Here is a 25,528-nt window from a genome sequence, read left to right as displayed (position 1 = left end):
AGTTTGCAATGTTTCACTCTCAAAAGAGTGGCAAATTCTGTAGAAAAGATTTCTAGGTCTACAGGAGGTCAAAAGTGGAGCATGAGTTAGCAATGTCATGGATTTATGAAAATAAAATAAACAGAAGCTGGAAATATAAATGAGAGCAGTGCTTGTGAACGGGGGAAAGGAATCTTTCCTCTCTACTCCATCACTGGAGTTTTGTATTCAGGAACTGACTGAGTACAATTCAAGAAAGCCCCAAGGAGAGTGGTGGGAAAGATCAGGAGCACAACCTCCCTCCCAGGACTTCCAGGGAAATACTGTAGCTTTGTTTAGCTTAAAGAAGTTGAAGCCAAAAAGGAGTGTAAATTCTGGTAATTCTTCACATGCAGAAAAGCTGGAAGGTGTAGTAGTTTCTGCATCACTTTAGGACCTTGTGTCCAAACCATGTTAATTTTTACTCCTTTCATGTACCTACCCTGGACACAATCTGAACATCAAACAGAATTCAATCAATAATTCTGCTTTTGAAAGTGCACAAACTGCATAAATGTTTAAAAACTCCAAATCATGTCACTGTGCATGTGAACAGTGGTCAGGGCTGCCCTCCCTGAGCTGTGGAGTTGTTCCCTAGCAACTGCCAAGGTGGCCTTTGGAGACAGGCCACCACCTGGCAAATGATGGAGAAATTATCTCAAATCAATATTTCATGAAGGAGATATTGTTAATGGATTGCCTATATGTAATTTACAGATACAACTTTCTCCTGTGAGTAAACTGTTAGGTAAAAAACTCCTCTTATTAACAATCACATTAATTATTTCACTTCTTATTTGTGTTAGTATTAATCGTATCCATTTTATATGTTGAGTATTTGAATTCCAGCATTTGGTAGCTACTATCGTGGGAAAAAAATCATGCTGAGATTAAGTTTGACATGAAAATAAACTGATCAAACAGCTTCTAAGAACTCAAGCACCGTTTGCTTCCCTGGCTTGGAATTGAATTTAGAAGCATGAGTCTGGGTGTAGAGGAAAGACGGAGAAAGAGGAAGAAAGTGTTTTTGCTCAACTCTTGAATTAAACTCATGTCTATGGAAACTGTGATCAGGGGCTTCTGGTAAAGTCCAGCCTCTAACCTCAGCCTAAACACCAGATCATCCATATCACCCTCATGGATGGAACCTGCTACTCCAGCTTCTAGTCCATTGCAGAATTGCTAGATGAGTTTTGCATTCTCCTTAGTTTGTATTCCAGTTACTCACTGCTTCTGAGGGCACTTCTTAGTATTTTTCAGTTCCCTCCCTGTAGAATAAGCCACTTGAGAACTACATTGGCAGAATTAAGTATCCTCAGCCTGAATTGACCTGCAGAATAAGAATGTCCCCTTTGAAATTAGCTGCAATTTTTGTATTACCCCCAATAGCAATTCCATGGCTGCTTCTCAGAGTACTGCACTGAAAATGAACTCTTAGTCATAAATGAGCTTTCTCAAAAGTTAAATATCCTGAATATGCACAACTTCACCTCTGTGTTGGCAAAGATTGCTCTGTTAGATTTGACCAACTCCCTCCATGGAAGTTCACTAAATATGTTACATTTACCATGTGCTAGAGATTGGCTTCCACCCGTGCACTGAGACAGGAATTGTCATCTTTTCCACTTGCCTATTCAAAGAAAGAAATTACTGCTCCAAGGACTTGTGCCAACCAATTTGGAAGGACTTAGAGAAGTGGCTAGAGATTCAAATAAAAGATTGATGTAAACACAAAGAAATTCTAATTTGCAGCAGGTGCCAGATCAACTCATTTTCAAATTTTAGGCCCAAAAAACAAGCACACAACCCTTGGGCTGCAGGAGCATGCTGCCTTTGGCAGAGAAGTTCAGTCTCAGAAGTCTTCCTTGTGGCCTTGGCTGGCGACTCCCTGGGCACAGCATCTGCTGCCTCCTCTGCAGATGTGTCAGTGTGGCCTTGATGTAAACAAACTCTGCATTGAGTTTGCATAAATCTCCCCTTCCTTTTCCTTTTTATTTTTTAGCTTATTTACTTCCAGCCTGGATAATAAAAACACCAGCCAATAGTTGCACAGGGAGGAGGAGGAGGAGCAGGGAAGTGCCATTCTGGGAACCGAGCTGTTTTCTAACACTGCCTCCATTTGATGCTGTGGGGCACCCTTCACCTCAGAATCAAATATTTCAGTTCCACAGGCACTGCAGAGTGAGTGGGACAGGATGAGAGTTGGACGCTGAGGGGCTTGAAGCAACAGAGATGAGAGAGGCAAATAGAGGAACAAGTAACAAAATTTTGCCTGAAAGACATGAGATTTTCCAGGAGAGCAGGGTTGTGTGTAAGCTGTGGAGGAGCAGCAGGCGAATTGAAAGGAAGATGCTCTGAAGGAGATTTGGGAAAGGATGTAGGAGCATAAAGAGTGGTTGTGAAGCAAAGTAAAGAAGGAAGAATAGAACAAGAGAGTGAAACAGCTCCCTCTGGAGCAGACCTGGAACAGAGAATTAAAACCATTGCTTCGAGCCATGGCAGGGCTTTAACTCCTCACACAAGGCAGAGCTTTGCCCTACCAGTACTGAAAGGTTACAGAACCAAATACTTTATCAAGCACAACCAAGTCCGGTCTTCAGCAAGGCAAAACACCCCAAACACCTGTAAGGGACATTTGATGGAGCATTGTGATAGAAACAAGGAAACATGGAATGGTTTGGGTTGGAAGAGACCTTAAAGATCACCCAGTTCCACCCCTGCCATGGCAGGGACACCTTCCACTGTCCCAGGCTGCTCCCAGCCCCAGTGTCCAACCTGGCCTTGGACACTGCCAGGGATCCAGGGGCATCCCCTTCTCAATTTGCCTGGAAGCAGCAAGGAGGCTGCAGTGCCATATCAGTCACTTGCCACAGAAAATTCCCAGCTGCTCCTTTGTCTTTATTAATTGTAATCTAATCAATTTTCTCATTAATTGTATCAAGAGAGAGCACTGCAGCAGTGGGCGTGGAGAGGACACACACTGCATTGCCAGGTGCTAATTTAGACAAATCCTGAAAGATGTTTGGACTTGTTCCTCTACTGCAAAATGCCCATCCTGTTCACCACAGAAAAAAATCAAATTTTCTATGCAGCAACAACCCCTGTTCAAGCTTGCAACTTGCCTTAAAACACAGCAGAAACCACTTTTGTTTTTCTGCAGAGTCAGACCTTTACAGATCAATAATGCAGGAGGTTTCCTGCAGCTGTGATTTTTAAAACTTCCCAGGTGCTTTGTGTTTCCCTTTCCGTGTGCTCAGAATCTATATAAAGTGAGGAGGAGGAGGAGGGGAAGAGAGTCTTTCTTTTGCTGTTTTTGATTGTTTGTGTTGCTGTTTTCTCAAAAGGTGATGTACATTTTGGGCTAAGAGATGCAATTACTGCAATCTCCCTGTGCCAGGAGAGGCCTCACCTGGGAAGATTATTCCATGAAGACAGCAGGTGAGAATGAAAGCAGTTCAGTGTTATTCTCCTTTTTGTTTGCCTGGTTTTTGCTTTCTGCCTTTTCACCGTGAACCTGCCCGTGGGCACCTTTCAAAGCAAGGTGGGGGATGAAAAGGTTGACTTTTGCTTTAGTAAAAGGAAATTGCTGGATCTGAGGGATCAAAGCATGGCTGGTGATTTTTGCCTGGCTGTTGGGAGCTGCAGGAAGGGAGGATGCAGCCAGAGGAAAGCAGGTGGATATGGGGCACTCTGCCTCCAGACTCTGACATGGAGCACTGGGGAATAGGATTTGAGAGCCACAGGTGCCCTCAGCTCACCCCAGTGGGGTCCAGACCTATCAATTCAAGTAATTGTCTTTCACTTTTTCACTCTACACATATTGGAGGAGATTAAAGACAAAGTTGCAATAGATATCCTGGGAATGGTGGATTTCACATGCTTCCAATGTTCCTTTGTCATTAAAAGTCTGTCATTGGTGTATTGTAACTGCTTAACAGGCAAATGGAATATTGTGACTATTTCTCAATAAATACCACACTGAGGTTGTAATTGTGCCTTATTCAGGCATCCCCTGGCTGAGAATTCCTTTGAGTGAGTCTCACTTTGAGAGCCCGATTTTGTGCCCTGAGCAGTTTTGTGTTTTCTCCTCTGGATATTATGCACTGAAATAGTGAATGGCAGAGCTGAAGGGGTTCAGGGCTTGTGGTAATTTGCAAATGCACAGTGGACCTCATTAGCTAAATACATAAATAAATAAAATCCCAAACTGCTTAGTGGCCGCTGTGTCTAGACCAGAGTGTGAACGTGCTCTGTCCATTCCTCACTTGGGGATATCACTGCCTGAATTTGAGGCTGTGAGTGCTGGGTCCTCTTGGAGGTCGTGTCTTTGTGCTGCTTTAGGTGGTGCCTGGTACGATGGTGTGCCCTCACCTGAAGGTTCACAGTGCCTTTGTGGGGCTGCAGCAAATAAACTCTTTGAAAGAGTCCCTGGAGTGAGGTGGTCTGAGTGATGCATTTGTGTGAGAGACACACGCGAGGAATTGATGGCATTTAAGCACTTTGCTGAAGACACCAGCTGTCCTGGAGGAACAGGAAGGTCATTGTGGGCCTGGACCTGCCTGCCTTCCTCTGGTGCCAGTGCTGCACAAAGCAAGTTTTTGTACCTCTAATGTTATTCAGCTTGGCAAAAGGTACAGCCTGGGACCAGTCAGAGATCATAATTAAAGAATTCTCAGCTTCCACCCCTCGTGTAAAGGTCATGTGTTCATATTTCAGTTATTTAAGTCAGCCTCCAGCATTTTTAAAGTGGCTGATGTACTCCTAGTGCTGTGCAAACAATTGCAAAAAATGAGGCAGAATTAATTTTTAATCGATCTGAGGAGTTTGTAACAGGAATTAGAACAATAAAAAAGTTTTAGAGTCAACCCTCCTCCTTCTATATGAGGACATTTGACCTTGTTAGACTAATCAGATTTTATTTGTAGAATTAACTGTAAATTTCAGTATTAGTAATCCCAGATAGCCAACACTTACTCAAGCTTCATCCTCTTTTGTTTTCCTCCAGGTGGGGAGAAAATGGTTTGGGATATGAACAATCTTATTATCTTTTTTAAAAGTTTGTTTTTCTGTGTCTTATGCTACATTGTTAGTCTTCAGAATATTTTTTAGCATTTCTGACATCTGGAAGTAATTAAATATTATTATTGCTGTTAAATGAAACCTGAGATTCCTGCATAACAGCTTGCCTTTAGGAGTTCATATTTAAGTTGAAAAAAACAACAGCATGGGATTACTGTGATGAAATTATAAGAACTGGTTTTACGTTTTGGAGCCAGGTAGGGAAGGATTGTAAAAAAGAAGAAAACAGCCTGGCAGGAGACATTTTCCTGATGACAAAACCCCATGGAATAATGAGTGGCCAGAGGATGCAGAGGGGAGATTTTAGGTCACTCTACCCACTGCAAGCACAGGAAGACTTCAACCACTGAGCCTGCCTTGTATTCATGGCTTTGCTAGGCTAATACCCCCCTCCCCAGCTCCTTATCTGCTGATAATCTTTCTTTATCCTGATAAATGTCTGAAATGCAGGAACTTTTGGGCACAGTCTCTGCCCTGTGCCTAGGGGCTGCCTGGGGAGGATCCCCAAGGCTCAGGACAAAAGCAGAGATTGTGACTGTCTGTTTATCTGTCAGTAGGGTTTAAATGATGATTCAAGACTTGCTCGGTACAGGGAACTGGGCAAGGCTTGCTCACTTTCCCCAAAGGACCCTTATCCCCAACACCAAGAGCCAGGAAAAGTGCTGGCCTTCAAAGAAGAAGATGGTACATGTTTGTCAGTGGTGTTTTAGCACTGGACAAAGGCTTAGAGAGCACTGAAAAGATCATCCAGCAGATCCCTGGTTTCTCATTGTGGTGTAATTACAGGAGAGCTTTCCTGTCACACAGCTGGGGATGTCCCTGGGTGACAGGAAAAGCTCTGGAGATACCTCACTGCTGTGACTCCTCTTTCAGCACGGAGCACGAACAGACATGTCTGGTCAGAGAAACAGCACCAAGGTGTTGGAGCACTGGTCACTGAGAATTTTAGGCTTTCTGTCCTGACATGTGCTAACCCCCAGGAAAGCATTGCATTTGACCTGAGGCTGTAAAAAAGGCTCCAAAACTGAATGATAAAACTAAGACTATGAATGTGTAATTTAAATAAAAGTGTATAAGTGGAAAACTTAAAGTTTTATAATATAGTACTAAAAACAAACAAAAAAAAAAGAAAACCAAAACAAAAAAACCTTCAACATCGGGGTTCACTGCATTAAGCAGTGTGGAGAGGTATTAATTCATGCTCTGGCACCTCATCCTACCTCTAGTGTTCCCTCAAAGCACTGAATTTCATAGCCTGGCATTCTGGAGGGATGGCCAGAGAGTGTCCTAGCATGAACGGAACACTCAGTGTAACACAAAACCCCTAGGTAAGAGCTGAAGAACTGGGGGAACAATGGAGCCTCTGTGCAGCTCCCATCTGATAATGGAAGCTCATTCAGCCAGAGCACAGAGCACGGTGTGGGCAGGAGGGAAATCTCCTCCAGAAAGGCTGACCTGGCACCCGGGTGATGGGAAATGCGTCATCCTGAGCTCCCCGAAGGAGCAGCATCCTTATCTCCAGCTTGCCTGGTAGTCAGGGACATGACCCTGCTTGGGTGTGAGAGCCCAGGTCAAGGTGCTCACCCTGGCACCTTGGTCTGTCCCTGGTGCTGCTGCGGTCTGTGTGCTCTTGTAGCCTCTCTTCACTTAGGGATTAAAGTTAAAATGGAGGCAGCTTGATTTCACACCATAAAAAAACTAACAGTGCTGTTGTACCAGTGAATTGTCCTGCTCGTTTTGGTGAGTCCACCCAGAGGGAGACTAAGTGGTTCAGTTGCCCGTTTCACATTGGTATCTTCCTATGATTTCAGTTTTCCTATGAAAAACTGAAATTCTGTCTGAGTTCAGACTGTATTGGTTCTGCTTCTCCATTCATCTTCCCCTCCCCACATTCCCTGACCTGCTTCAGGCTTGTGCTGCTTTTTTTGGGAAGCTGTTGGCTTTGTGTTACCATCGGAGGGAGCAGGAAAAATGGCCCTTCCAAGTCAATCCCCTCTTGAAGAATATTTAGCTTTGATTGGGAGGGGTGGGAAGAGGTTCTCCTGTCTCTGTTTGACTCTATTTTACCTTGAAACCATCAAACATCATTCCCCTGGCTTTGTCTGCCTCTCAAATTTGGGAGCTAGCAGAGGCAATATGATGAAACAGGTATTTAAGGCAATTAAGGAGCAGGCTGGAGCACAGGTTGAGTTATCAATCATTGCAAGATCTACCTGGAGACATGAAAGAACTGTGTAGGTACTCAGCACATTCAGTACTGCAGGTACAGAAGAGGGGCTGTCTGGGGGTTTCTTTGTATTTCTCTTTTAGCTAAACCTGCAATGAAGTGGATAAAGTTGTTACTTTACCTGCTCAATGTCTTATGGTTTCAGATAGAATTGTTTCAGCCCACTAAAAAAAAATAAAATAAATCTTTCAAGGATCCAGCTACCTCCTACAGTGTCTTCATGCTGTTACTCCTATTTATTAAAATAGAAATTGTGTACTGGTTTTTACAGTGCCGCTGTAAAACCCTGCTACCTGCATCGATAATGTATTTGTAAGTCAACAGTAAGATTTTAGGCAAGTCTTTGTTTCTCTGTTGACAATATAATATTCTAGTCATTACAAAGGGCATAAAAATGCAATGTTCTGCCTGTGTCCAGTTTAAATTATTGTCTGCAGTCCTGTAGTTTGGAGGTGTGCTGGCCACGGAGCCGTTTTAGCCAGCAATGCTGATGAGTTTGTTAATGCCATGGATTCTGGGTTTAGGGCATGAAACACTTTCAAAATGTGGCAAAAACCCTGAGAAAAACCAGGCAAAGAATGTGGAAAGGGAAGGAAACCAAAGCGCTGGTGGTGGTGTGACCAAGCTTAGAAAACTTTTCCCCAAAAGTTACCTACAATACCTAATTAGTAGCCTGTTTTCATTTTCTTCTGCTTTTCCTTAGAGTTAGGATTAAAACACAAAAAGGACAATTTTTTTGTTCGGAATTAGTTTTTTGTTAAATTTTATTTAAAGTACAAAGAACTCTTTAGTACTTCTAGCTACCAAGCTAAAAGTAAAAAAAAAAAAAAAATGAAGATGAATTTAGCTAGTTACAAGGTCTTTTAAAGCTAAACAGTCTAATTAAAGGTAACACTCTTTTTATACTTTTGACCCAATAACTAAACTACTGTGACTTGCACTGCAGGATTTTCTATTTAACCAAAAACTACTATTAAAATCTTCAAAAAGAAGGAGGAAAAAATCAAAAAGAAACAATATCCAAAAACTTCCATTTTGTTCCATTACTATACTTTAAAAACCCAAAACCAAAACCCTTCACCGTGTGACACGACACACTTCTATTCAACTACACACTCGTGATTCTAACTCCATCACTCAAATTGAAAAGCCTTTTTTAAAGCCTCAAATCAAAAGCAGCGTTCCCTTAAAAGTTAATCCTAAAAAGCACAAAAAGTTCAAATCTCCCCGGCTTCTGGGTTCCAACTGGAAAATAGACTGGGAATTTTTTTTTTTCCCTATAGCTTCAGCAATTGAATTTAAAAAAAAAAAAAAAGGTGTGATAATATATGTATATATATGTTTTAAACGAAGAGGTTTTGTGGTGTTGGCACTTAAGCAAAACCCCACTAGGTGTCCCTCGTCTGTTAGAGTTACTCGGAGGAGAGTGTTGGAATTACTGGATTTACTGGGAAGCAAAGCCAGAGCAGCCTGGTGCAGTTTGGGAGGGTTTGGGCTCTCTGCTCCTCCTCTTCCCCATGCCCCCAAATCAGCACTGAAAGTTGGTTCTGATCCTCAGAACACACTAGTGAGGCATCCATCAGCGTTTCCATGCTGCAATGAGATTTTTAAATGTGTGTTCCTCTGGATGTGACTCGACACACGCACGCTGTAGGTGCGCTGTGCACTTAGAAGAGGAGCAGACGTCCAATCCCAACAATTTAGAACCTCAGTATTTGTCAGCATTCATTGCAGAGATACCCTAGTGTGTGTGCAGGCAAACAGATTTTAGCTGAACTTGCAAACCTCTCGAGTCAGTGAAGGTCACCTGGCAATAAGAAGACTTTTATTTTTTTCTGAGTTTTTTTGCTGTGGGGTTAGGAATGTTCCAAGCACTGCTGCTGCCTCAGATCTCTCCTTTTGCCTTGCTGGAGGTGGTGGGAAGGGTGTAGAAGACTCCAAGTCTCTGCATCACTTCAGTGAGCCGTTTAATCTCACTCATTGCCTTTTGGGTTGCCTTTTTGGACAGCCACAAGTTCAAAATCTCTAGAAAGTGGAGGTGTTTGAAGCCTTTCAGGCAGAAAATTAGCATGCTGACAAGGACTGTGGTTCAGAGTGTCTGCAATCCAAATTTAGCCTTACTAAATAAAAACCGAACTACAAATCCCACTGGTTATTTTCTGTGTAGTTCTGACGTTTTTGTGCTAGTATTCCTAATGAGACTTGTAAATAATCTTTAAAAGGAATCAAAATCTAGACCAAAGCTCTGTGAGGGGCACAGTGACCTCATGACTAAACTTGTAATTACAAATCTGTGCTCAGTGTTGTTTATGGTCTACTACGCATCACTGCCAAAGGGTTGGATTTTAGATTTTAAGGGGACTGAGAGGGAAGGTAAACCCATTAGAAGGCACAAACCCAGGTATCCTTCAGTATCTATCCCAGTACTATATTTGTTTTTAATATTGAATTCTGCTTCTGAAACATAACAGAAAACAATCTTATTTGAAAGTTTCAGTAATCTTTTTAATAAGTCTGAACACTAGCTCTCCATGGGGCCTCAAATGTTGCTGTTTCAAAATATTGAAACCTATCCTCTATTTTCACAAGAGAATTGTTTTTAATGAACAGAGACTGCAAGCTCAAAATACACATTAGCAAAAACCAGACTATTAAGAGCTCATGAGACTTGCAAATTGATAACTGGAGAGAAGAAAGTTCCCCATGTAGCCCAGGGGCAAATAAAGCAAGGGCAGAACAAACACGGGCACTACGAAGCGCTGCAACATTGGCCCCAGGTCGCCCCATCTCCAGCTTGGCTGAATGCTCAGCCTCTCTTCCCGAGGGCTGCTGCTCTTTCTCCTTGTTTCGAGTCCTTCAGGGCACACCTGTGGCCCCGTAACCTCCTCTGGGTAATTTTTTCCCCCTTGTCCTGATGCCGATGTTGCTAATAGAACTGTGGAATAGCTCTGGCGCCTTCGTGCTTATCTGGCTCTGAAATGGGAGGTTGGAGCTCCCTTGAGCAGCGCCATGAATTCCCTGAAGGAAACCAGCTCCTCCATGGGGACATCCAGGAGGGGAACCTGACCTTTCCAGCAAGGCAGACCTTGCTTTCGTGTTCTGAAAGGCAGAGTCAGGGCAGGAGCTGGCGTGACTCGCCCTTGGTTTGAGTGACACGTTTCCTGATCCAACACTTCTCCCAGCATATTTCTCATCTCGTTCTGATCTTAGTCATAAAGTTTTACGAGTGCTTTTCTTCCTGGCCTTTTTACCCTAGCTCAACACTGCTAAGCAGCCCTTTGTTCCTTTTAGTCATCCACCCACAGCTTTCCCAGTTTTATTATTGCCAAGATGAATGCTCCTACTTCTCCAGGCCATTCGGCACTTATTGATTCACCCAACTTCTAATCAGCCTTTTCTTATTCTCCGGTGTAGGACTGGGAATCACCTGAAATTTAAATAGGATCCTGCAGATTAGGATGTCTGCAGAAACAGATCCTCTTTTGTGTGGGGCAGAAGATAAGCTTTAGGTTTCTAAATGCTCCAGCAATCTCTCTGACATGATCAGCACTCCAGGGAGTGTTCCTGTTATCCAGAAGGGCTTTAATTGTGCCCTTGGGGTATTGTGAGGTGGGAGGGAAGCCGACCTGTGCTAGGGAAAGATAAATCGTTTATCACATATCTGGGTGTTTTGAAAGCCCCAGCAAACATCACGCTGGAGCAGGAAGCTCGGCCACCATTCCTGCTGGGGGGAATCAGCTCCCGGATAATTCTCCTGGCAGGGGAGGTTGGCACATCCCCTGCCTCCAGGAGATCTGCTGTGTCCAAGGCACTCCTTGGGAAGACATGGCAGCTTTTAGGGCAGACCAGGTGTGCTGTGGCTGCTCTCCATCACTTACAGGTTGGGGGGATCTCAGCCCAGGGACTCCTCTCTGGCCTCATGGGCAGCAGATTTTGCTATTTTCTAATTTTTATTTGTAGCTCTTTTATAGGAATAGCTATCTCTAAGGTCGGGGCTTCATCTGGTAGAAGAAGCCTTGTTATCAGGAAGCATAGAGGGAGCAAGGATATAATTTTTCTCTGGTCTTTAATTAGTGGGATTTTTAAAATGATTCCTTCACAGGCTAGCCCTTAAGGTTGCTGCTATTTCTGACGTGTCTGACTCTGCTGCCTCCTTCTTTCTCTCCATCTCATTTCCACTTTTGGGTCTTCCCTTCCCCTTTTGCTGCATTTCCCTCCCTGCAGAGTTTGGTAATCCTCACACCTACCGCAGGCTTTGCTTAACCTCCAGAACAGATCAGGGGTTGCAGAGGCAGGTTGACACTGAGCTGTCACTGCCGTGCTCAGGCTGCTGCCAGGTGCCCAGGAGAGGTCTGGCTGCCGAGTCATTGTTTGGAGACCTCTGCAAGCTTGGGCGTGTGGGACTGTCTCTGCTTGGTTCTTTTTATTTTGGCAGGGCTCCCCCGTGACAAACAAGGGCTGGAGTCTCGTCCACTGAAATCCTTGAAAAACAAAACAACCCTCAACTTGCATTTAATGTCCGGGTTTCCACCTGGAGCAAACCAGGCTTATAAACCACATGCTCTGCTGTCTTTCTGCACAGGCATGTCCAGGTCCTTGTGGAGCTTAACTTTTGCTGTAGGAGTAGCACTGAGACTGATATTTAGTTGGCTCCCTAAACCTTAATATCCGTGGAAATAGATATTGAAAAATATCCATCAATGTTTCCACAAAGTTTGGGATTGCTTGCATGCCAGGTGGATTCTAGAACAAAAATAAGTCCAGTTACAGTTATACCAAGTGGGCAGCATGTACAAGAAGCTGAAGAACATTTGGGTTGAGGATATTTTAATATAGAATTAAATTAAGTGAATGGCACATTTGAGTCGGCTCCCACCTGAGTCAACAGCGAGATCAGGTCCACAAAAATGAAAATGATGCTTAAATAGGAGAAGCTACATGTGACCATCAGGCTTCTCATGCAGAGGAAGAGCAGACACCAGACCAGGCGTGAATTAAGCAAGCAGAGAAGAACTGACTGCTCAGAGGCCAAGCCCTGGTTGCCCTCTCCCTGCACACCCCAATGTCCTCAGCCTGGCTCCCTGCCCTGGTGTGGGTGGAGGGAGGAGGAGGAAGGAAGGAAGGAAGGAGAGCAGGAGCTTCCACCTGTGGAGCTGAGCCTTGCCATGAACTCCCACCTGGGAGCAGAGCAGGGGCAGCAGTGACCCTGCCAGGGCTGCTGAGGATGGAGCTGGGTGTGACCACAGGGAGATCTGGGAGGAGATGCCAGTCTATGCTCAGTAAAAGGTTCTGTGTTTTCTTCCCGAGGCTTTCTTTGTTTTCATGGTTTTATTTGAAATACCTTGACTGAAGAAATAATTTTCCAAACACCAGGTTTCTTGGGGAGAGCAGGACAATTATTTCAAAAACCTTTTTCTGGGGGAAGTACATACCCATGAAGTCTGTCAGGGAGAACCCTTGGAAACTTTGATGGAATATGATTCTAAAATCTATGCATCTTTCAACACAGGAATCTAATTAATAGGCACAGATTTTTCTTCATAAATGAAGCAATCCTCTCTAAGGCTGTTGTGCCGGCTGTGTGCTGGGGCTGAGAATTCAGGTATTTGTAGACAGGTTACTCATGGGATGCTGAAATAAATGATCACTTGTTTCTTGTGACCAAGGGTGACTTGGTAATGAATGTCTGTCCCAGTGCCACAAGACAGAGCCTGGCACACACACATTTGCCTTGTAATGATGATACATTATTGATACAAGAAATATTTCACCCAGTTATCCTGCAGACCTCTCCCACAATATCATCTTGTGCAAGTGCATTGAAATCTCTGTTGACATTGAGTGTGTCCAGCTGTGTCATTATGTTTCCAAACAAGTCATTCCTCCTCCCCATTGTTTCCTAAACTTCTCGCCGAAGAAATTATTTATTTCAGTGCTGAGCCACAATGAGAAAAAAAAATATATATACAAAGCAAGCCCAAAAAATCTGTAGGAGGGCACTTTTCAACTAGTGAAAGAAGGAAATGCTTTTTTGGGGAGTGGTTTTAGGGGTAATTCTTTCATTACATTCTACTACATTTTTTTTCTTCTTCATGCTGAAATATTTTCATGAGAGGGAGATGACTTGCACTAAGCTGATCCATTGACTGACAAGTGTATCATCTGAATTTCAAGAATTAATTGCCCTCAAAAGAACTGTTATTGCCTTTTCTGTTTTTCTGCCCTAAGCATGAAGGCTTTGGGAGGTAACTTGGCTGTTAACACATTGTCTTCCTTCCCAAAATATTCATACACACTTAAAATGCTTGGGATTTTTTGAGGGGAGGAGAGACTCCTGTTTTTGGTTTGTTTGTAGTTTTGTTTTGTTTTGTTTTTTTTTTTAATCATAGTGTTTGATTATCAACAGTACTGGGTTGTATAAAGGTGTGGAACAAAGGGATCCTTTCATACAAGCAGAAGTTTACTGTCAGCACGGGAATATCTTGAAAAATGTGCAGAGGTCAGTTCTTAGGACAGGTGATATTCTGTATCTCTACAGATATGAGTAGATAAGGAGATATTTGCAGGCAAATGAAACCTGGAATTCCTGTCAGTTCAAAAGTTTATATGTTTTTATGCCAACTATAAAACTATCTAAAAAAAGTCTGTAAATTATTCAGATTAGAGCCTGTCAGTTGCTGCCACTGGCTTTTCACGTGTCCAGTTAGAACTGGTATTAGGGTATGTCATGTCTTGTCTTCATTTAGGATCAAGTTTCTATGTTGAAAATCATCTCCACTTAATAAATATTATATGGCTTGGATGAGTAAAAAAGATACCATAAAAGTCTAAATGTTCTAAGAAATCCAGTTCATTAGGAAACAATAAGGACGCTTTTGTCCTGTGTGAGTGATTTTAGAAAGGTGATGTGAAGCTGCCTAGAAAAACCTGAAACCACACACACACAAAAATTAAATTCTGAGGTCAGAGTAATTTTTCATTCAAAAATGTTTTTGTCAGGAAACTCAAGCTTGTATATGAAAATGTATTAAAATGGCAGAGATTACTTTTGTGTAACTCTGCACGTACACTTGTTGCCTCCTGTGTGTAGTCTGCAAAGCAGTCACACAATGACAAACTACAAGTGAGTAATGGGTTTTTTTCTTAAGGGTTTATGTGTGCAGGGATTTATATATCCTGTTGCAATGAGTTATCCTGTGTGGTAACTTCAGAAATAGATTTAGCACGAACTTCCTTGCCAGTTAAGGAAAGTTATATATGTCAGCATAGTTACTCAGTAAAATGCCAGATTACAGAGCAAGCTCTATAAAACTAATGGTAATGGGCAAAACATAAAAATATCTGGTGAGTCTGTAGTCATCCTGCACTCGAGCTGGATAGCAAATGTGGCCACTGTTCAAAATGAGCAGGAGCCTTATGTCAACTCATTTGGTCAGTTTTGAAATCTGAATTTCTTCATGTTTTTGGGAAAGGAACCCGTCAGGTGCTGTATGCCTGTCTGCTTTTGGGTTCTTACTCAATTTCCTTATTTGAGCACACTTCTAATTGTGCCAGTTAAACAGTAAAACGAGGTTAAAAAACTCATTTGGGCCAGAAATATCCACGGCGGCTTAAGGTCAATGTGACTTTTGGCAGCAGCAGTGTGCCTTCAGTGGCAGAGATTGTGCACCTGTGCTTTTGGTTTTGGTGCCAAGGGCTTACCTGAACCTGAGCTCAGCCCTGATTTTTTACAGCCTTGCTGGTGGCTGGCCCTGCAGTGCAATGGCCTGGGTTGCAAACACCTTAGCAGGTAGCAGCATCCTAAAATGCTCGACCCATGCCCTGCAAAGCTTTGCTGGAACTGCTCTCCTTTAGAGACCTTTGCAATCTCTGTGCTTGTTTTAGTAAACTGATCTTATCTGCAGATCAAAATAGATTTTAAAGGTGCCAAACGCTGGCAGTATACCTCCTATAACAACGCTTTTGTTGCAGCAGGTGAAGGTTTAAGACTGAACAGAACATTGGGCTTGGCTGCTCTTTGTGCTCCCTTCAGCTTCAGGGAGGCTGTGGGAGGGATGTGAGCCCCTCCACTGCTCAGAGATGTGACTTTTGGGGCTCTTTGCAGTGTGCATTGCACTCTGGGCTCTCATTTGGGCTCTTATCACTATGTTTCGTAAGGACAACATTTGCTTTGACACGCATGGTGTTTTTCTTTCTTGTGCCTTACTATTAAATCCACAACTAAAGGCACGTTGCTGTGTAATTACACACACATCTTGCTTTGGGTTTAGAAATAAAACTGCAGGTATTTACAAGGGGCATATCTATCAATTCAAACAGATAAGAGCCCCCTTGTAAAACTTGCCTTGTTTCTCCTTTCAGCCTCAGCTGGAATGAATTCTGCAATTAACTTTGGTGGCAGAGGTCTGTGAAGGTGCCAGGGTTTTATTTTCCACCTTCAGAAATGATGTTGTGATGATGCTGAAATACTCTACAGCACTTAGAGCGTGTTATATAACAAGTTAAGTGTGTGCTTGGAGGAGCTGGAGCACTTTGGTCAGGAAATTGGGCTGGGGAGAAGAGTCATCCTGGGTCAGGCCTGTGTCAGGGTGTGCAGTGGGGAGGAGGTCAGGCAGCCTTGGAATTTTGGAACAGAGATGGACTGGAGACACTGCTGCTTTGGGATTTCTTCCCAAAAACTCTGATTGTGGAGAAGCATTAAACCACAAAAGGGACAGCGTGTCTGTCAATCCATGGGCAGTGCTGGAGAGGGCTGTCCTGACAGCTGGACAGAGAGGTGCTTCATGACCCGTGCCCTAGGTGGTTAATGTCTGCTTGTGGGCAGAGCTGCAATCTGGGGAGCAGGGGGTGTTCAGGGCCTTTCCTTGCCCCATGAACTCCAGCTGCCCCACAGCCTTCAACAAAGACAGCACAAGGTCACATCTTTGCACTCTGCTGTCATAGTCACAGCACCTTATGGGACAGGAGATGGTGGATGAAACCCAGCCATGAACAACACTGCCTGTGCTTGGTGGAAAAGTCCCTGTCCATCCTATAGTCCAGCAGCAGAGCTGGATTTTCCCTGCCACCATCCCTGGAGCACATCCAAAGCCTGCAGTGAGTTTGCACCTGTGCACCTCAAAGCTGTGCTCTGGCTGCAGCAGGGAGCTGGACCCCCCAGATGTTTCCCCGGTGCATCACAAGTGCTATTAAACACAGGAGGGGGAAGAAGAAAATAGACTTGTCTAGTGCTGTTTTGTCAAAATACAACCAGGACAAGCGCAAGCTAATTAGAAATTGAGACAACTCCCATATAAAACGCAATGGTGTGTCATGTGTGTGCCAACAGGCAAAGTGATTACTCAGTTGTTGTTCAGGCAAAAATTCCCACTGAGTAAGGTCAGAGTAATCACCTCAGGTTCTGTCCCTCCTGTGCTTGCCCCCAGTTGCCACCGTGCTTTCATGTGAGGAGCTCCAGGCACTTTCTGCTCTTGGCCAGGTGCGTGTCTTGCACTCAGGGTTTTGCTGACTCAAGGCAAAGCTTGGCACGACACCTGGACATCACCCGTGCTCTGGGAGAGGAAACACGACCTCGTGGGCTCTGCCCACGGTCCTCCTGCCAGCTCCTCCATCCCTGTGCCTACCGAAATTGCCACAGGGATCAGGCAGTGCTGCCTGTGGGAGTGATTGCAATCATTTGATCACCTTCCCCTTGCCTCTCCATACCATGCCCTTCTTCCCCAAAAGCTGTGCTGGTCTGTCCCCCATTGCAGGGTGGGGTGAGGGAGGATTGCTGGTGCCTGCTGTACCCATGTGCCCCCTGAGCATCACAGTGTCCTGAGGCAGGTGTATATTTTGCTCCATTTTTACATTTTTGGGGGTTTTAAGCGCTTGGGATTCCTCCTGTGTTCTCTTGAGATCTGTAATGGTAGAGCCATGGTATTTTTGGTCAAAATCCTGGTTGTGCCAGACCCTTCCCACTTCTCCCTGAATGAGTGGTACTCCTTACAGCTCATCTCCAGGGCCTGTCTTTACCCTGGAGGTCCATGGCTCAGTCTGGTTGTCTTATTCTGCATCAGCTCTCCAGATCCTGAACTGAAGCTTTTTGATCTCCACAGGGCAGGAGAGGGTGGGCTTTCTTGAGGGGTAGGACTCTGGTGGCTGCAGTCTTTTTAGTAGCTTGGGTAGTCCTTAATATCAGTGTATCAAGCACTGCTAGACATTAAACTGTGTCCCCATCCTCCTAATTCAGGGATTTTCAGTTCCCTGCATTCTTTCCCCACTCTGCCATCTCCCTGCAGGAATGGATTGCATTCCTAACTTAAATACCAGGGGCTCTCATCATCCTCCCACTGCTCCCCACTCACTGTCCTGGGCAAGGAGCTGCAGCTGCCCCTCTCCTGAGCTGTGGGTTTCTCTGCTGGGTCCTTCACACCTGCCCCAGGCCAGCTCCCCCCTGCTCCCCTTTCCTCCCTGGGCCCCACCCAGCTTTATCTTAGAGACAGAGATATGACACACAGCTCTGTTCACTTGGCTGATGATCTGTCCCCAATTAGCCCAAATGCAAGTTAGCCCAGCAAGAAGGAAAGGAAGTTACAGGGAGGGCTTGAGAGAAAACGTCTTGCTCTGTGGCAACAGCAAAGGAAGAAGAAAAAGGATTCAACTTTTTACAGAAAAAAAGGAGCCTGCCATGTGGACTTCTGGGCCGGTCAGCAGGACTTATCCAGACAGGATGGTTCCCAATTTGACTTCATTTTCTTGTGCTCAGTAGTGGTTTTCTCTTTATATTTCTCTTTGTGTCCCTGGCTTGATGAACCATAAAATCACAGAATGGTTTGGCTTGGAAGGAACCTTAAAGATCAACACCTTCCAACCCCTTGGCATGGGCAGGGAACCTTCCACTAGAAAAGATGGAGATGTAGCTTTTGAGATTGTGTAACAGCAATGCTCTGGGAGGAAATGTCTCCCGTTCTGCTTGTGTGGGTATTAAGTGTGGCTGCTGGGAAGGAAAAGGCCTGTCCTTTGTGAGAGTCTTATTAAAGGAAACCAGCTATTAACAGGTATATATGGAAAGGGTGGGGTTCCTTATTACTGCACTCATTTCAGCATCTCCTATCTGCCTCAGGAGTGCATCATGGTGATATCAGCCTTTATTAATATAAAACTCAGTATTACACACCCCTGATTACCCCACAGGTGTAATTCAGTGGGTCTCTGACACTGCAGCCTATCTGATTAAAGTAGCAGTGGAGTGATCAGCGACACCAAATTAAGCTGTCAGTGTCAAGGATCTTTTGGTGTAAAATTAAATTGTGTCCAAGGATTAAAACCTGGGAGACTGATCTAATTAGCTGAAGTTTATCCTGTGAGTGGTTGGGGTGTAATAACTTGGTGATGCAGAGATGAAAATGCCCAATGGCCAATTTTCTCTGTGGGAAAGTGAGAAGTTACTTGGGTTTGGTATGTGCTGCGTGACTCTTTTGTGTCCTTTTTTTATTTTTTTTTTTTTCCAGTCTAAGGAATATACCACTGTGGAAAGATGTAGTCACTTCAATTCTTTCCCAAGCATGTATGGATTACAGAATTCTCCCTATCTCTTTGAGGAAAAGTATCTTTATCTAATTCCTGCCTTTATTACAGACTTAACACAAAATTCTAATTAGGGGAAGCATATTTTTAGTGGTGGGGCTCTTAAGAAATTAGTACTTCTGAAGTTCAGTGTTGATATTTAAAGGCTGTGTGGGAATAAAAAAGCCTTCATTTCTTGCAAAACAAAACCCAGTTATTCCCCATGAAAAAATTCCAGAAACTTTTCATTTTTGGAATATGGGTGTCTTATAATCTACTTTCATGTAGATTTTAATAGAGAGATTATAGTTTAAAAAAACACCCTATCAAAGCAATTTTCTCATTATTTTGTTAATATGAAAAGTTGTTTGGTTTCTTGCTTTCTTAATAACACTTTTATCAAGACAATTCTGGAAAACATTTAATTCTGTTTAAAACTACTTTTTGTTGTTGTTTTGGTAAAAAACTCTTCCCTCAGATGTTTTTATTCAGCACAGGAGTGGCCCAGTGTTTCACCTGGGAGCTGCAGGGTGCCTTCAGATGGATTTTCTGGGACTCAGCACAGCTGAGCATGAGTCCCACAGTATTTACCCAGGCATGAGACAAGCAGGTGTAATTATATTGGCTTTTATCATTTTCTCATGGTTGCCTTGCTGATAAGCTGCCCTTGGTGAGGGCTGCACATTTCTGTGGCTGTGAGTGCACACAGAGACACCAGGGCTTCCCCCTGGACCATTCCAGCCCCAAAGGGAGGGGGAACTCTATTCATTTGTCAGAATTGAAGCTTTTCTCATCCTGCTGTTGGTAGTGGGGACTTTGATGTGGTTCAGTCATGGCTCAGGATGCCCCTTCCCCTTGTACCCTTCTCTCTCCTCCATGCTTTGTGAAATCAGGTCCCTCAAGCTGACCCTTCTTCAGAGAGCTTGGTGCCCAAACTGGCCTCACTCTGCACAGCCTGGAAATAAATAACCCTTCTCCAAGTGCCATTATGCTGTGTCCTGATAATAGTTCTTGCTTTCTTTTCTTTTTCCTCCTCTAAACTCAGGCTGTTGATGTGCAGAGGAGCCTGGTCATTCTGCCTTGTCAGTGACCAAAGATGGGAAGAAGGTTTTAATCATCTGCCAGTCAGAGGATGCTTGTGAACAGGCAGGAGAAGTCAAACTGGCCTTTAAGGCAAAAGAGCTGGGAAAAAAAAAGTATATTTCAGTGACACTGAGAAAGTGATTTATGGGATTACAAGAATTGTGTGCAATTTAAGGAATGAAAAATGTCCCAGATTATTCTATAAAATTTCTTTTTCTATATGTCAATATTTAACTGTACAATTTTAGGGAGGGGATATCTTGGGATGAATACTTGTGTTTGAAGGTAGTGCCTTTGACCCACTCACATGACAGGCTTGTTACTTGGTGTCTAAATAAAAGCTCTGCTGATAAGTAACCAATGCTGTTCCCAAATGAATTGTACAGGAAATGTGCTGGATTTTTACTTCCCTCAGTTTCCAGATAGGGAGACACACACTGGAGTGAAAGCTGAGCCTGAACTCCTGACTGGAAATGGAAATGGTCTTCATTGCTCACAGCTGAAGTAGGCTTCACATTCCCCAGCACATTTTGTTGTTACTTTGTCAGGTTTCCCTCCTGAGGGATGTATTTTCCAGCCTTCTCACCGCTCTCATTTCTCTTTCCCTCAGCATTGTAATTCCTGTGGAGCTTCCTGATACCTTTAAAACACTTTCCACACCTCTTGTGGCCAGAAAATTCCCCATTCACCTCTAAATCATCTCTGGGGAGAAAGAGCAGAAGCACTGGGGATGATGTGAGGAGCTGGGGTTACATTTCTACAGCGCTTTTGGAATGGTCATTTTAAGGACAGAACCTGTAGTTTGCTCAGAATTTATATTCATTTTGTGAAAATGAAGTTCTTCTTCATGTTCCATTTTTAATTGGCACTTTTAATATATCCTACTGTGCTAGCAAGAATAAACATGTTCTCTTTATGCTTGCTCCCACTTTTTGATTCTTTTCTTTCACTCTGTTCACTTCCAACATCTGATCAGCCAATTTTTCTACCTAAGGTTTCTCAAATATATTCTTTTCCATGTGCACCAAAACATGCTAAACGGATAAAAATAAGGAATATTAAGGTTAAGTCCTCAAATCTCTATATATTTTATTAATTTTTGCAGTAAAGATTTCATGAATTATTTTGGAGATGTTTCATATGGTAAGGACTCTTTCAGACTTCCTCTCTTGATGCCTTTTTTTCCCCTTAACCAGAAGTACATGTTCTTTTCCCTGATGCCATTTTTATACTCCTACCACTATCTCCCATGCAAACCTTTTCCTTCAAGTATTTAATTGATGCTGGAGACTGTGCCCTGTTCAAAAAGAATTACACTAATTCCTGTATTTTTCACATAATGTGGTGTGTGTCTGCTGCAACCTACAAAGGCTTAATAACAAGGCGAAATGCTCTCTGTGGGTGCAGTGAAGATTAAGCTGGTCTGAGTATGGAAAGTGCAGAAAGTAAAGTGGAGGGGAAAGGCTTTTGTTCAACTGAAGTGGAGTGAGAAACCTTTTCCTCACCTGGGGCCACACAGGGTTCCCAGGCACCAGTGTCTCTCAGTGGCACACACCAGTCTGTATTTCCTTGTCACCCAGACCTGGGAGGAGAACACAGCTGCAGCCAGTGGGGTCTGTGCCTCCTCCTGCCCCGCAGCACCAGAATCCTTCAGCCTGCTGAGCCTGAACCCCAAAGGATGACACAGCCTCCACTTGGTACCTGTGTGGAATTCTGCACCCAGCACAAGATACTGGATCGTGGGAGCGAAGATGATCACAGGGCTGGAGCCCCTTTGCTGTGAAGGCAGACTGAGAGGGGGTTGTTTAGCATGGAGAAGAAAAGGCACCAGAGACACCTTAGAGCACCTTCCAGTACCTAAAGGTGTTATAAGAGAGCTGGAGGAGGACTTTTCACAAGAGCATGTAGTGATAGGATAAAGGGGACTGGCCTTAAGCCGAGGGCAGATTTAGATGAGATATCAGGAAGAAATTCTTCCCTGTGAGGATGGTGAGGCCCTGGAACAGGCTGCCCATAGAGGTTGTGGATTCCCCATCCCTGGAAGCGTCCAAGTCTAGGTTGGATGTGGCTCTGAGCAACCTGGGATAGCGGGAAGTGTCCCTGCCTATGGCAGGAGGTAGGAACAAGGTGATCTTTTAGGTCCCTTCCAACCCAAGTCATTCTATGCATATGGGGAAATGGGAGTCCAGGAGCATCCTTTGGGACAAAAGAATGGAACTAGAGCCTGGACAAAGATCAGTAGAGAGGACGAGGAGCAGGGGTGGGACTTTGCAGGGCACCACACTGGGGAATTTGCCATCAGGGTGTAGGTTTCACACCTTTGTGCTCAAGAGTCAGCTTTTAAACTCAACCAAGCAAGAAAACAGCTCAGCCCTGGCCCTGTGCAGTGAGAACTGTGTATGCACAGGGATATTCCCTGGTGGAAAACTGCACTTGTGGTTGCAGTAGAGGGAGAAACTCATGATTTGGGGAAGGGTAAATGGCAGGAGAGGAGGGAGGCCACACTGGTGTGTGTACAGGCAAGGTGTTGCAAAATTATAGTTGTGTCAGCAGCTGGCCAAGCCATGTGGATGTAGTGAGGCAGAACTTGCTGCCTTTAGCCTCATTCTAGGGAGCCAGATTGGGTGAAGCAAATTTATTAACCCAAGATTTAATTTATAATTTCTCCTGGAGGAGAAAATTCAGAACTCATCTTGTTCTTTTCTCCCCACCTCTACTCTTGCCATGCCCGAAAGGAAAAGTAAGCAGCTGAGGTTTAGGTGTGTGACAGCAGTCCTGATGCAATGGCAGTGCTGGCTGAAATAACCAGTTGCAAACCCTGCCTGGGAGCGTGGAAGATTTGCTGGTGCCGTGCTGAGGGACAAAGCTGCCCCTGGTGTCCTTGGTTTCCCAGGCACAGTCCCACCCTTTTAGCCTCTGGTGTGGGCACTGGCCTCGCTGTTACTGCCTCAGCAGCCAGAAGTGCTGAGCCAGGAGCTGTTCAGGTGGGGTTCCCATCCTGTCTCCCAGAGAAATCAGAATTGCGTAAGGGCGCAGGCTGGAAGTCTTGCTGGGGCATGGGGGAAAGGGAAGTTGTAATGGGATAAGTGTATGCAAGGCAAGATCCTGTGGAAGAAGAGAGGGTGACAGCCAGGTTTCTCTCTGCTGGTTGTTTTTCATTCTCCATCTGCCCATCATTCATGTGTTTGACCTGAAGTAAATTCCTGTTATCTGTTCATATATCCATGCTCTTGTGCCCAGCAGGTCCCTGTGCCATCACTAACAGCTGCTGCAAGTGTCAGATTTGCTCTTAAGAACTAGATTCCTCCCGTTGGGTTCAATTTCTCCTGGAGATGTGTACCAGTGTCCCCTTTACACACACCTGGATTGGGCGTCTGTGAAGAAACTCTCACCAAGTTCCTTACAAGTCAAGTGCACAAGTCCTTCAATAATTAAAGGGAAAACCAAGGTTACATGATGCGAGGGTCTGTAACAGAACCCTACAGTATGGAGAGGGATGCACAATGATTTTTAAAAAAATAAAGATCCCTATTGTGAGTGTCTGAGGGTGGAACTGCATGTGATAAACAGACGTCTGACTCTCCCAAGGGTCAAGAGAAAAAGGTCAACAGGAAAAAGAATTGTGGGGCCAGGTTGCTCCAACATGGGAGAGACAACTCATCTCAGAAATGGGAGGCAGCTAATAATGGACTGGCTATTTCAGTATCCTTCCTTGTTAACAGAAATGGATTGAACAATCCAAAGGTGGGAGTGAATGAAGTGATCATAAAAAAAGCTGGGTCACCACGATAATAATCATGGTTTTCAGGAAAGGTACGGAGCTGCTTGGCTGTTATCTGGGACAAAAGTCTAAAGGGTAAAGATGACTGGCATTAAGGTACTGTATACAAAACACACTGGTAGACTTTCCTGATGCAGCAGCCAGCTGGAAAGCTTTGTCTGAAATGCCCTACAGTCCCTTGGAGACAAGTTTGGTACAGACAGGCGCAACCCCGCTTCAGATGTGGCACAGACTCAAGTGTGGGGAACAATTCCTTGGCAGCAGCAGACCAGAAGGACCCGGCTGTGAACAGGGTACAGAGGATGTCCAGAGGCAAATTTGGCCTTCAGCAAGAATGGCCAAACTCTTAAACAGACTTTTGCTACGTTATGGGCTCTCTGGATTTGTTTTGTTTTGGGATTCCAGCACGTTGCACCTCGAGTGTTTTGTGTCTGCAGGAATGTGAGCAGCATTAAAATCAAGATTAGGGTGATTGGTATGGTGCTGTTTGTTTGCCAACCTGGTTCCAAAAGGTTATTCCGCTTTGTAGTGTGCTCTGAGTTATAAATGAAAGTATCCTGGCATCTGGGTCTGCTCTGAAATGTGCATGGTGAAGCCAAAGGTTCACAGTGCCCTGAGCAGTGCTGATGTGTTGGTGCAGTCTGGGGAGACAAAGAATATAGCTCTTGCTATAATAATGTTAATAATAATACTGATGAAAAACAAGAGATTTGAAAGAAATCTCATGTAATTACCAAAGCTCTGTGAATCAGCCTGTTTTGTTGTCTTGCAACCCTACTGCACACTAAATATGTTCTGTTAGCTACTGCTAGAGGTTCCTTTTACTGTTACAAAGCTGGAGCATGAAGAGAAATATGTGCCATGTCCAGCTTTTCCTGTTCAGGGAGTCATTTTTTCCATGACGTCTAATCTTTTTCTTTTGCTGAACTGTCAGCAAAGCCAGACCACTTTGGCTTGGCATTTTGCCCACATCCACCTACATATTTTTCTTAACAGCAAACAAACTAATTAAATGCCTTTATCTTATAAGGCATTCCATTCTCTCAGGTAGTTACTGATTAAAAAAAATAAATAAAACTTCTCACTATTTTGAGAAAACAAGAGATGAGTCAGTGTGTTCACAGATTGGTTTATTATTAAATAAGAGACCAGGATCAAGAAAAAGAAAATGAGCAGGGTGGAAAAAAATGTTAGTGCTGTCATATTTTGTTTGTGGCCAGTGAAAAAAGACTGTTCTCCCTCCAGTGAGCATTTCCAATATCTATTAAAATTCATGAGCAATACATTTGCACATGAAGGTGGACAGGGGTACATAAAAGAGGCAGAGGTACCTCTCGTGAAAGATTATAGTAATAAAATGTAAATTTTATAAACTGAAGTTCATATTGCTTCATGCTCAATAGCCCTTTCAGTAATGCCAGCTGGAAGTAGAAAGGCAATTATTCAGAGTCAACAGAGGTTCTCCAACTCTAATAGATAACAATGACCTTAGAAAGAAGACAACTTCAATTAGAAACTAAAAAGAATTGTACATTTTTAAAGTGAATTAATTGGGAAAGGAAAAATTTAGACAGGTCGTCTAAGCCAATATCTGCTATTGGGAATGTGGGGGGATAGCAGGGTGTGTTCTTTGGAATTTTTAGCTCCCAAGCAATTCTCCTGATGATTTGGATAAATTCCCTGGATATATCTTGTCTAGTGGGTGTTAGGACACATCTGTGCTGCAGAATGGCACAGGATAATGAGGGAGCAGGAGGAAGGGACACAAAGCCTGGCTGGGTGGTGCCATGAGA

This window comes from Cinclus cinclus, chromosome 2 (genome assembly GCF_963662255.1).
Source record: "Cinclus cinclus chromosome 2, bCinCin1.1, whole genome shotgun sequence".
In the NCBI taxonomy this organism is placed as follows: Eukaryota; Metazoa; Chordata; class Aves; order Passeriformes; family Cinclidae; genus Cinclus; species Cinclus cinclus.
This window is presented reverse-complemented; position numbering follows the sequence as displayed.